Consider the following 14,487-nt stretch of genomic DNA (forward strand, 5'->3'; position numbering starts at 1 on the left):
ATCCAGAGACGGGTTTCATCTTGTTGGGGGACTACAATGAGTTAGACATCTCGACGCAAACCGCAAACAGGGGGTTCCGACAAGTTGTCAGTGAACCAACAATTGGAGGTGACCAGATATTCTGGGCAAGATAGTCACCTATATGCCAGGCTACTATAATTCCCCAACAACTCTACCCCCAATGGCCCGAATTCACAAAGGAGGTTTAGATTTAACCTAGGCTAAATCGCGTCATAATACGTCATAACACCGAGCTTTAGACCATGGGTCATTATTTTGGTATTCACAAAGGAAGTTTAGATTTAACCCAGGCTAAATCGCGTCATAATACGTCATAATTTTAGCCTGCTCAGAAGGGTGGTTTAAACAGCGGGCTAAATCTAACCCACGGTTTAACGCGTCATATGACGTCATACCAGCGAGCTTTGGCTTTTTAGCGCAGACGATCCTACACATTTTGTTGACAAATTTGTGGTGAAACAAAGTGAAGAGACCTTCACAAAGTTGCTGTTTTTTCAACTGTGATAGCCTACATTGAAGGTATGTTTAGTTATTCACAAAATATGAGTACCATATTCTCAGCTTAGCTATAATGAAAGCACAATTGAACATGTTTTATGTGTGTAAAAAGTGCACGAATAATAATCTAATCGTAAGTTGCACACTTTGCGAACATTGCCGCAAGACCTCACGCAGCTCGGACCCATGTGTGTGTATTTGTGTTGTGTTGTTTATGTTATCCTGCGAGGCGAGGCAATTTCGCAATAACTGCGAATGTGCCAGCTAACAATACGAAATAAGTTATAACATCACACGATTGTGTGATTCGGGAAGAAAAATATGTTGATCATGACATTTGAGACATTCTCGGCTTTGGGGGGGGGGGGTAGCGACAGTTCCATTTGCATTTTCTGCTCTGCTGGTGCTGCTTCTCATCTAACGGAGGAGAACGAAAAATGCCGAAATGAAAATAAAAATTCTTCCACGCCGATGGATTTTACTAGTCTAGTCTAGACCTACTAACAAGAGTAGACCTACTGACTGAATAAGACTTGAGCTTGAGCTCGAAATCGGTGGCGGTGAGACACACAAACACAAAGGCCTAGCCCTAGGCTAGATGATAGATCTAGGCTAGGTGTAGAACTAGATCTAAATAGAAGTCTACGTCCTCAGTCTCAAGAAATTAGTCAAAGCACGCCAAACCATGGCATGAATTTATGAAAAGGATTTTGTAAATTATTCCAAAAGATGCATGGTGATGAGGCACAGCTTTCACAGTCTTCTGTATGCAGAGTCATCAAAGACGTATCATAAGCGTTTGTCAAGAAGAAGGAAACAATTCATAGAAGAAGGAAACAATTCATGAAGTTCCCAACATCAAGAGAAGAAGTAGAAGCAACACAGCAGCAGTTCTACCAGTACTGCAGGTTGCCTGGTTTTCTAGGTGCAATTGATGGGACTCATGTCTACATCAGGAGTCCTGGTGGAGATCAAGCCCTGTATTTTAGGAAGAACAGATACTCTATTAATGAAATGAAAATTTTACCTTTTTTTTGGAGATGCCCCCATTTACTTTTAATCCAATTAATTAAATGACCGATATGGAATTGGTTCACCCTTTAGTTACTCTGAACGAAACGTACACCCATGCAGTACTGTGGTCTGAAACAATTAGACCGTATGATTTGAAATCTAATGGTTGATATAGTTCCTCCCAAAAACATTTTTGCAAAAGGTACCAACCACTTTGAAAGGGAAATGGTCATCATCTTCATCATCATCAACATCATCACTGAAATCCAACTGGCTCACAAACTGATGTAAATTGGGCCCACACCTGTAAGTACTTCGGAACTCAAGATAAATTATTCAGCTGCCTTCCTAAAACAGGTTTAAAAATATGTCACGTTAATATAAATTCAATTGTACCAAAGTTATCTGAACTTAAAATTGTACTTCAAAATAATCCTTTCCATGTTCTTGCTGTTTTTGAAACCAAATGCGATGCTACCATATCTGATTCTGAATTAGACATTGAAAATTACAATATTTTCCGCAAAGACCGCAACCGGCATGGAGGGGGTGTGGCTCTTTACGTGAAAGATGACGTAAGTTGCCGGTATGAAAATAATATTACATGCGACGATATTGAAGCTCTGTGGGTAAAATTATCGCCAAAACATTCAGAAACACTTCTTATATGTGTTATCTACAGACCTCCAAATTCGTCGTCAAGTTACTTTGATTTATTGAACGTAATGTTGAGTCAAGCTGTCACCAATACAGATGTGGAAATGATATTACTTGGAGACTTAAATTGTGATATGTGTCCAAATAACATAGACTCTTTATCACGATCTCTCGAAGAGATGATGTCTGGTTTTCTTTTCGATCAACTGATTGATGTTCCAACACGAGTGACGACAACGTCGCAAACTATTATTGATCTTATATATTCCACTGACGTAGAAAATCACTCCTTGAATGGAGTACTAAAAACATCATTTAGTGATCATTATATGATTTTCACCGTTTACGGTGATGCTGATATTACTCAAAAAGAAAATATCATAGAACGGAGAGATTTTAAGGGTTTTGAGTTTGCAAAATTCAATTTTTTACTTTCCCAAGTGCATTTTGAAGAAGTATACCAGTGTAAGGATGTAAACTGTGCATGGGATATATGGTACAATCCGATAATGAAAATTGTAAATATGTGTGCACCATACAAAAGAAAACGTCTAAGAAATAATCCATGTCCTTGGGTGACAGGTGACGTCATTAAATTGATGAACACGAGGGACTACCTTCGTGATAAAGCAATACAGCTCTCGTCATCAGATTTTTGGGGACAATATAAAAAATGCAGAAATCTTATCACACGTGAACTCAAAAATCTTAAAAAATCATACATTACTTCATTATTGAACGACAAATCAGGAAACGCAAATGCGTTATGGGATGTTATGCGACGTCTTACTAAGAAAAGTCAGTCTAAAAATATAATATTGAATGTAAACGATGTTGAAATATCAGACTTGAAGGAGGTTGTTGAACATTTTAATACGTATTTTGTTGACTCCGTTTCTGAACTTACTAAAGGTTTTGAACTCGAGACCGAAACTATTAAGAGATGTGAATCACTTGAAGAAAATCTGGAAAAACAAACAAACGGTGATTTACTTTACTTCTCAAATATCTCGATAGATTTCGTCATCAAACAGATAAAATCATATACTTGCAAAAAAGCAACTGGGTATGATGAACTCTCTGTTAAAATACTGAAATATATCTGTGATATTCCTCATGTAATGGAAAGTTTAGTATATATACTCAATTTGTCTTTGCATTCTTCAGTATACCCTGATGCTTGGAAGATAGCCCGAGTCCAACCAATTCCCAAAGCAGGGGATACAGCCATAATGAAAAACTACAGACCCGTGTCTATATTGCCGATTTTATCTAAAATAATTGAAAGGGCAGTTTATTTAAATATCTTTGAATATCTGTCTCAGCATAATCTATTTTATAAAAACCAATTTGGATTTCGTCCTAAGCACTCATGTGAAACAGCCCTATTGTGCATGGTTAACCAGTGGTCAGACAATGTAGACAAAGGGTATTTGAATGGTGTAGCTTTTATAGATCTCCGACGTGCATTCGATACAGTCAACCACTCTCTCCTCTTAAATAGATTACATCAATATGGTTGCTCTCCGCATGTAATTAAATGGTTTCAATCATACTTGAAAAATCGCCAGCAATTTGTCTCATTAGGGAAAGAAAAATCAACATTTAGAAATATAACAATGGGAGTTCCACAAGGGTCCATCCTGGACCCGCTCCCTTTTACTCTATTTGTTAATAACCTCCCATGCTCCATCCCAAATGGCATTGTTTATATGTATGCGGACGATACTACTATTTCTGTATGTGGAAAAACTAAGCAAGAGGTAGAACTCAAACTGACAAAAGCTCTTGGTGAACTGAATTCTTGGCTAAATAAAAATAAGTTGATTTTGAATAGTGATAAAACCAAAACGATGCTGCTAGGATCAAAGCAAAAGCTTAGATCATTAGATAACAATATGCTGTCGATTGAATTAAATAGATGCCAATTGGAATGTGTATATACATATAAATGTTTGGGAGTCATAATTGATAACAGTCTTGACTTTAAAAAACATATCGAAAGTATCGCTTTAACTGTGAAACAGAAATTAGGAACTATTCGTCGATGTAAACATTATTTTGATAAAGCACAATTGAACAAACTGTACTGGGCTTTTGTAGTGCTTCATTTAATGTACTGTTGTACCGTTTGGTCTGGGAGATCTGAAGCAAACCATAGTAAACTGGAAAGACTACATAAGAGGGCAGCATATATGATATCTCGTTTGTCCTGGGAAACCCCATCTGAACAAGTGTTTGAAATTCTATCCTGGCCGAAAGTAGATCATCTGTTTTTTAGAGCATCTTGTTGCATGATTCATACATGCTTACATAAAGCTGCACCTGAAGTACTAGGTGATAAGTTTATTTATATTGAAGCGATATCATCTCGAACAACAAGGAGCACAAATAAGATGCTAATTAGGATGCCACATGTTCGTACAACCTTTTATCAGAAGTCATTTCTTGTCACAGGTCCATCAAACTGGAATAAGTTACCCGAACGTATTCGATTTATAAACAATATAAAAACCATTTAAACAAGAATTGGCAAAATGGCAAAAGACATCCACGTTTTAATATGATTATGGTATGATATAACTCTTCTTTCTCTCCTCTTTTTATATATGTTATCATATCTTCTTCTTGTTTTCTCTTGTTGGTTTGTTATTGTGGTTGTATGTTGCTGTTGTTGTTGTTGTTGTTTTTTTTTTTAATAACCTTTTACTGTTTGCTTTAATAGGATATATGGCATTTACAAATTTGTACTATATACATTTTACTCATTTCGTTATTCTCTATGTTCAAATCCTTTTTTATAACCTGGTTTGCAATTTTTGTTTGTTAAAATCGTATTTTGTAACTTTCAATATTTATTTATAATTTTATATTGGTATCATATACATTTTACTCATTTCGTTATTCTTTATAATCAAATCCTTATTTATAACCTGGTTTGCAAGTTCTTGTTTGTTAAAATCGAATTTTGTAATTTTCTATGTTTATTTATATATTGATATGTTGATGAAATGTATATACTTGTTTGTGTAATGAAGGGCCTCAACAAAAACCAGTAATTGTTTGCTGATTGGGCTACCCTTCTTTTTAAAGATGTGTTATAAGTTAAATAAATAAAAATAAAAAATCGTTGTTTGACTGCTTCATCACCATCGCCACCGACAACATCGCTGTCATCATTATCATCACTGACATCATCATCGACTTCAACATTGTCTTCGTCAATAACCTTGAATACTTGTTTTGATTATCCATATTAAATCATCAATATTTAAATATACATTTCTCTTGTTTAATGGTGGGGTTTTTCTCGTGAAATCATTAAGTTAGGAGGTAAACGTCTTACGAGTGAATGACCTACTTTGTTTATCTTGTTTAATTATTAATATACCATTTGTTGTTATGTATTACTTATAATTACCCAGTACACACCATGAATTAAAATGGATTCAGTATGTTTCGCTCAATCCAAACACCCACAGAGAGAGAGAGAGCAAAAGAGAAAGAAAAGGGGTATGAGAGGGATTAAAAAATGGAGTTCTAACGAAATAAAAAGATTATTTGAGAGAGGTGGGGTAGAGAGCTGGTGAAAAAAGAGAGACAACAGACAAAAACAAGGAAGGTGAACGAGTGAGAAATAGAGACAAAATTTACAAAAAAGTTTGACTTTTCTTTTTGTTTAAATCACTATTCCCTTGAGAAATTCAATATAGCAGAAAAATTAAGAAACAAATGAACGTCCCCCTAAGAAAAGAATTAATACAGCAAATAAACCAATTCAGAAACAATTGATGCCCCCCCCCTAAGAAAACAATTAATGCCCCCTCCCCCTAAGAAAAATTACCCTCCTAAGAAAATGATTAATACCCCCTCCCCCCTAAGAAAAATTAAGAACAAAATTACCCCCAATAAAGCCCCACCCCCTAAGAAAACAATTAATTAACCCCCCCCCCCCCCGAGGTAGGCCTAATAATTCTTTATCACGAGACTGCCTTTTTTTCTACGGAGTCTACGCTATATATAACACGAGTCTTACTTCGGATTGATTAATTGCTAAACTAAAGTGTGACCTACGCTCTAAAATCATCATAACAATCAACGAAAATGTGATCATATAGCTCTAAAATGAACACTACATCATAGAAAATTTTCACTCTGGTATAAGGGTCGTTTACAGAATTTTCTTGTGGACTCTTTCACAAAAAGTCTCCTGTCAATGTTTAGTGTGTTGTGAGCAACAATGCGCTCTGGCGCGGCTGCCCAGCTGATCATAATTATGTCGGACGATTATAGGCCATAAATTAACAACGATAGTGAGGAATTATTGAGATAATTTATGCGAAATGCGGAACTATTATGAGGACATCTGTCAGAGAACTGTTTTAGTATGTGAATAGTGGTTTAAAGTCTTATCTCAACTTGGAATTGGTCGGTTTTCAGTCTCTACTTGTAGGCGAAGAAAATACAACTGAATCTGGATTTAGCAGACGACGGTGAACTAGGTGGAGTAACCAAGTGTACTGAGCGCGCATGCTCAGTTCAATGCTTCAATTCCGCGCACGATCAGTTCATTTTTATGCTCTCTTAGGCGTGCTTAAACCATGGGTTAAACCGTGGGTTAGATTTAGATCATGGGTTATTTAACCCTCGCTTTGTGAATACCGAGCGAGGTTTAAACCGTGGGTTAGATTTAGCCTGGGCTAAATAACCCAGGGTTAGATTTAGCCTGGGTTAAATCTAAACCTCCTTTGTGAATTCGGGCCATTGGGTTCCAGCGATCACCTTGCGGTTTCCTGGATCCCTACCCAATAGTCACCGACGCCCAATCGCACAAGAACTCGGATTGCAATACCAATCAAAGACAATGCTATTTGCGAATTTGGACAGATTCTCCAGAACTATGATCGGTCTCCAGTTTATCAGGCCGAGAACACGAACGACAAGTGTGATACGTTCTATTCCACACTTCTGCCATTGATTGACGAGTATTTTCCCTGAGTTGTTGTTAAATGCCACAACAATGACAAACCATGGATTTCCCCTAATATCAAAGCCCTTATTGGTAAACGTCAGTAGGCTTTCACAGGAGGTTCGAACAAATAGAAAGGACGGAGGAACAAAGTAAATAAACTGAAGGAGAGCAATCCATCTCAGTGGCACAAAAACATCAAATCAATGGCAGGAAACAAGCCCGGACCACCTGCCATTGAGGTCGAAGGGATCGACGAGTCAGACCTCGCTGATTTCAGCAACGCTTTCGACAGGATAGATCATGAACTAGCATTTAGGAAACTACTCGAAATGGGGGAATCCCCGTCTTTGGTTGCATGGATTTCGAGCTTCCTTTCCTATCTAGAACAATGTGTGCGCTACATGTCACAGCTCTCAGACTGGATGTAGATCTCGGCAGGTGCGCCGCAGGGGACTCAAGGGCCGCTTATCTTTATCTGCATTATCAACGACGTGTTCAAGGACAGTGATGTTTAGTGTTGGAAATACGTCGATGACCTCTCCCTGCTTGAATGTACGAAGGCACGGATCAACCAAAAATCCAAGAAGTGGTAAATGAACTTGAGAAATGGACCAAAGACAATAGCATGAAACTGAACCCTAGCAAATTTGTCGTCATGAACGTTCACTTCATGAAAAACCAGACAACCGTTCCAAAAGTAAACATTGGTGAACTGGAAATAAGGCGCCTTGGATCAATTCGAATGGCTGTAATTACGCGTGCTTCCTGCAACGCGGCCTGTGTTTGCGTGAAAGCCGCAATCGTCCTAATCCCTATATTAAAAAGACGCTTCTGCTCCAAACGACTCCACCACAGAGCGCGACCTACTCAAAGTGCTTTTAACTGATACCACTTGACCGTCATCTAGAGGCCTGGTCTGCATTGTGCGTTTAAAGGAAACCGAACCCGGAGTAATAACTTTACTTATACTGAGAGATTTATAATATTATTGCCCATTAATCTACAAGATTCCCCACCAAAGTTAATGAGAGAGGAATAAAGCAAAAATAAAGTACAGTTTCTCAACACGACATGGGCATCGCCATTTTCTTGATAATGTTACGTACTATGCGAAGTCGTTTATCAAGTAATGTATTCAAATTTATGGAAGTTTCTTTCCCAGACGTGTGTGGTGATGAAGCATTTCATTCACCTGCTATTATCCTTTGTACTACAATTGCCAGAACGCAAATTGCATAAATATGTTAGTGCTCTTCTGGGGTGTAGGTTTCTCATAAATGAAATAGACTTGTCAACTCCTATAGTGTAGTATTTATAAATGAATTTTGTTACAATTGTGCCCCTATTATTTATTTTTCACCTAATATAATTTCTATTATCTCAGTTATTATTTTTTTTTAATTGAAAAGTAAAGGTCTCGTTATTGATTTAAAAATTCTTTCCAACTAAAGCTTGGTGCATGATACATGGACAACTTCAACAGGTACGTCACATTTTCAACAAAATGGCTGCGCCCATATCATGCTGAAAGGCATCACATCATGCTAGGAATATCTTCATTTATATATATCTCGTACATTTTCGTAAGGAATATTGTACAAAGGGCAGGATTACATCTCATTTTTCAGAATACCTACACTTATTCTTTGGGTTTAGGTTTCCTTTAACTCTCAAACTATGCAGGGGCCGCGAAACCGGGTGGATGGGGCTTTTAGAACTAGTTAAGCTTTTGGGTGTGTTTGTACAGGAGGACTTAAAATGGTCATATCATGTCACATAAATGGTCAAGGCGGCAAGCATGAGGCTACACATGATGCGTATCTTGAAAGGTTTTTGGCTACCTATTGAGGATTTGAAAGTTGTGTATTGTTCGTACGTGCGCCCGAAAGTCGAATACGGCGCACCTGAGCTCCCACTTAGCCGAGTTGGAGCCTCGAGTTGTGGCGAGCTGGCGCGATCTTATGGCAAGCAGTTTTATCATTTAAACATATTTCTTTATATCAAGAATTCAATTCTTGATATCACGAAATCGAATTCCTAATATATCGAAATGGAGTTCTTGATATCTAGAATTACAATTGCTTTACAACATAAATTTATTTCTTGATAACAAGAATTGATTTATTGATATCAGTTAATAATAAAACGGCTTGCCATAAGATCGCGCCAGCTCGCCACAGCTCGAGGTTCCAACTCGGCTAAGTGGGAGCCCTGCTTTAATCAGGGCTCCCACTTAGCCGAGTTGTATTAGCGAGTTATGGCGAGTTGCCTCAAAGAGGCACTCGCAAAGGCTCGCGAACAATTCGGTATGGCTTAGCATAACTCTTTACAACATTCCAAGACTCTCCTCGAAGTCACGAGCAGGTCCTAAATTTTGAACATGTTCAAACAAATTCCCCGATTCGTTGTAATTCGAGGTGAACTCGCCTACACTCGTAACATTCTCGCATTACCCGTAACAGGCTCACGCTGCACTCTTCATAACTCGTAGCAACTAGCCACATTATAAAGAGTGCAGCGCGAGTTTGTTAAGAGTAATGCGAGTATATTACGAGTGTAAGCGAGTTCACTTCGAGTAACAACGAATTCACCTCGAGTAACAACGAATCAGTGAAAATTTTGAACATGTTTAAAATTTTCGCTGATTCGTTGTTGCTCGAGGTGAACTTGCTTAACACTCGTGATATACTCGTAGCAACTCGCCACCTTATGAAGAGTGCAGCGCGAGAATGTTACAAGTAATGCGTGTATATTACGAGTGTAGGCGAGTTCACTTCGAATTGCAACGAATCGGGGATTTTTTTTTGAACATGTTCAAAATGTTGGAACTGCTCGCGACTTCGAGGAGAGTCGTGGAATGTTGTAAAAAGTTACGCTAAGCCATACCAAATTATTCGCGAGTAATTGCGAGTGACTCCTTGGGGCAACTCACCACAACTTGCCATAACTCGCTAATACAACTCGGCGAAGTGGGAGCCCTGCTTTAGACGAGTTGTATTGGCGAGTTATGATGAGTTGCCCCAAAGAGGCACTCGCAATACTCGCGAATAGCTCTTCTTGTAACTCGGGATAACGCGCGAAACCTCGGTATGGCTTGGCGTAACTTTTTACAACATTCCACGGCTCTCCTCGAAGTCGCGAGCAGTTCCAGAATTTTGAAAATATTCAAAATGTTCACTCACTCATTGTAACTCGAGGTAAACTTGCTAACACTCGTAATATACTCACATTACTCGTAACAAGCTTGCACTGAACTCTTCATCACTCGTAGCAACTCGCCACCTTCAAGTATACGCGAGTGCTTTTCGAGTTTCCAAGAGTGGAGTACGAGCACGACGATCGTGCTGCGAGTCATGCCGAGTTGCCTACGATATTAACGCGAGATTAGATCGAGTACGGGGATTTCAGGTGAGTTTCGTATGAGCATGAGCAGAGTGCAGGGCGAGCATAACGAGCATGACGAGCGCACCATGATACGTCAGCTGGCCTACAATATTGTGCAGAGGATCAAGGCCTGTTCTTCCTCCAATATATCGAGGAAATATGCTTCTGGCATCCATCTTTATTTTGAAAAGCGCCAAAATCAGAGGCAACCCTCTGCGGGAGGCAGAGGGAGCAGTGCCCCCACTTTTTCAAGTACTCGAAATGTGCCTATTTTTACATACGAAAAGTGACCCTTTATCTTTGCCAAGTGCCCTCTAAAAATCTGTGGAAGTGCCATTACCCTTTTCACCTCTTATAAGTGTCCCTTCTATTTGACAAGTGGCCCTTTATCTTTGACAAGTGCCCTCTAAAAATTTGTGGAAGTGTCCTTACCCTTTTCACCTCTTATAAGTGTCCCTTTTATTTTGACAAGTGCGCCTTTTCCTTCGACAAGTTCCCATTTTCCTTTGCAATAAGTGCCCTTTTCACTTTTGATAAGTGCCCCCTTCACCTCTGATAATTTGCCGTATTCAAATCTGAGATATGCCTCTTTTATTTTGACAAGTGCTCATTTTCCTTTGTAAGAAGTGCCCCTTCCCCTATTAATAACTACCCCCTTTTTGACTCGGATAAGCGCACCTTATCTTTTCACATTTTCCCTTTTTCGTTTCTAATAAGGGATCTATCCCATTTTTTAAAAAATAAAAGCCCCTTTTCACCTGTTATAAATGCCCCTATCAAAATCAGACGGGGCCCCGTTTCCTTCGAAAAATGCCCATTTCCTTTTTTCATTAGTGCCTTTTTTCATCCCTGGTAAGTCCCTCTTTTAGAAGGTGTAAGAAGTGCCCCATTTTCACTTCTGATAATTACTCTTTGTACTTTGAAACTAACTCCTTTTCTGTGTCCCCTTTTCCTCTCATCATTAAACACGCCCCTAATTTCAAGCAACTAACAGCACCTTCACCTAAAGCTCGATCGCTCAGATCGCTCGCGTTTATAGATGTTATACTAATGTTACTTATCAAAAATATGTTTAGTCATCCGTTATAACAAAACATCTGCATATAACCCCATCAGGATAGGTTTTTTTTGCTCTTGATAAGATGTAATTTTTCGCACTGCGACTTCACAAATCTAACAATTTGCTCGCTCCTTTGGCTCGGTCGCAAATCATTTTAAGGACCATCACACTCAACTGCAAAGTATGATGCTTAAACAATATATTTTGTACTGTGTACAAAGTGAAACAAATATTGAAATCATCCGTGATAATTTGTAATCACAATTTAAGGGTATATACCTATGTCTAAAACATTCTATATTTTCGCTCTGAGATTTCCCTTTGAAGGTGCCCTTTTATCTTGGTGCCCCCTCCTCCCATCAACTTCGGGAGTCGCTTGGCCGACGCTGGCCAAAATGATGCATTTCCCGCCCCTTGATCGCATATGAATTGTTAAAAAGTCTTATCACTCGTTAGAAAATCCTGATACCGTGTTGGTAGATCGGCACAAGTCGTACACAAGTCATCGCAACTCATAACGCGCTCGCGTAACTCGTAGTTGGAGGGGGGAGGGGACACCAAGAAAAAAGAGGGCACCTTCAGAGGAAAATCCCATGTTTTAGACATTTAGCAGTTATTTTGTTCCGGTTTTATCAGCTACAAAAGCTTAATTTACTTTTATTTTCTACAATTCATAATATGACGTGTCAAAGATTTAAAATGATTATTATTATTATTTAATGAATCTACTCTTTCGATTGGTATGTAGTCTGTCTATATTTTTCAAGCCTCTGCTTTTCACTTTAAATGATAACACAATTGGCAGAAGAAGATGGTTCTAAACGACATCAACATTGCTTGCAATCTATAAAGGGCCTATCTCAATGAGCGGCGAATGCTTGCGAAAGCTTGCTCGCCAGAGTTTGTAAAATGTTGTAAAAGGTTGCAAGAAAGATCGCAAACAGTTTTCTTTGTTGTAAACAGTTTTTCTTGTCGCAAAGAAATTTTGAACATGTTCATAATTTCTTTGCGAATTTATTTTCCCGCAAACAGTTGCAGGCGTTTGGAAAACAGTCGTTAGCGTTTGCAAAACAGTCGTAAGCCTTTGCAAACGGTTGTTAAACGGTTTTGCTCTTTGTTTTCGTCAGTTATCTGTGTTTCACCACGTTACCATATGGTTCCTTTATAAAATCGACCCATTGAGTACCAGTAGTTAGCAAAAGGTCTCAAACGTTCACAAATAGTGGCAAAGGATTGGCAAATAGTTGCTAATCTTCGCACAAGTTGTCGCTAACATTTGTTTACAGTCGCCAATAGTCGCCAATTGCCTTTCGCAAACACCTTTCGCAAACACGACTAATTGTCGCTAAACGTCACTTAATGTCGCTGATTTTCGCCAACATTCGTCAGAAAAGTTGGCGAATCCAAATTCGCAACGTTCGCAAGCATTCGCTGCTGAGTGAGATAGGCCCTTAAGCGTCGATCAGCTGACGCAAAGGCAACCTAAATGTACAGCTCCATCTGCAGTCTGGGTGAAATCTCACATTAGTTGGAAAATTTGAAATTGTCGGTTCATTTTCATCCTTGTTTTCACGAAGTGACGGTAGTGAGGAAAATCGTAACGCAAAGTGAATGCAATTTTTTTTCACTACCGTCACTTCGTGAAAACAGCGACGAATATGTTGCTATTGTTATATGCCGTAGCATGCAATAATTAACAAATTATGGTAATGGGTTTATTGGACCATCGAAGGGCGCATTATCTTGTATGACTAATGTTGTGATCGTTAACAATATGGTGTCTCTCGTAGTACTTTCTCTTCATTCTTTCTCATTTTCTCTAAATTATAATTTTCCCTCTTTATTTCTCCATGCCCTTTTTTATTTTATGTTGTCCTCTCTCTTTCTCTACCTAATTATTTCCCTTTTCATATTTTACAAAGCTCGTGCGATCAATATATATATATATGTAAATGCCGAATTCTATATTCCAATTGAATCTAAGATGATGGTAAAATGTTCTATATTGAACTGTGTCATCATGCGCTGCATGGTCGACTGGGCTTCCTGAAAGGATTAAGAAATAAGCAATTGGGCACTATAGCACATCCCCCAGCTCCTTAGACGGCCACACAGTGATAGTTTCATTGTGAATGTGAATCAGTGTTGAACCTTGAACCTTGTGGTTCGAAATCTTCTAACATTTTAGTGCATCGCAGACAAACGCTAGTCTTCGCTCGAAATGACAAAAGTGGTCCGAACTGGGTAAATAATTCAATGGGATTCATTTTTCTGATATCGGCGCATACTGTATTTTATTTTATTGAATTTGAATGTTAAAACCCACCCATTCATTGATTCTAACTGAACGTTTGGACATATTTCGGACAAAAATTAATAATTTGTTAATTGTGGCCGTCGGGTGACCGAAATGACCATATTGTTATTGATCAGGGTCAAGAGGATTACACGAACAGTCTTCTAAATGAAAATTAGCCTTAATTATAATTTTACTAGGTAATATATCAATTTATATTTATAACAAGATATAAAGAATAAATAATACAAAGCTTGACTTAAAGGGATAATTGAGTTCTGTTTAAGACCGCACATGCCTTCAAAGTGCATGGTTATTGCTCTTATTCTTATTTATGACATTTCTAGTGCCCTTTTAGAACCTAAAATTGCTATGAAGGTAATTTTAGACCCCAAAATGTATGAAATCTAGCCAATACGATCATACCAATTCAGGTCCACTTAAAAAAAAAAAACGGTGACCGTTAATTAATTATTTAATTAAAAATAACAATACATGAGCAAGCTAATAGTGGGTAATATATTAAAGCAACACGAAAATGCCAACAAAAAAGCCAACATCGGCATTGGCTGAAATACGACATAA

The sequence above is a fragment of the Strongylocentrotus purpuratus genome, unplaced genomic scaffold (genome assembly GCF_000002235.5).
Source record: "Strongylocentrotus purpuratus isolate Spur 01 unplaced genomic scaffold, Spur_5.0 spur5_contig_36, whole genome shotgun sequence".
Taxonomy (NCBI): domain Eukaryota; kingdom Metazoa; phylum Echinodermata; class Echinoidea; order Camarodonta; family Strongylocentrotidae; genus Strongylocentrotus; species Strongylocentrotus purpuratus.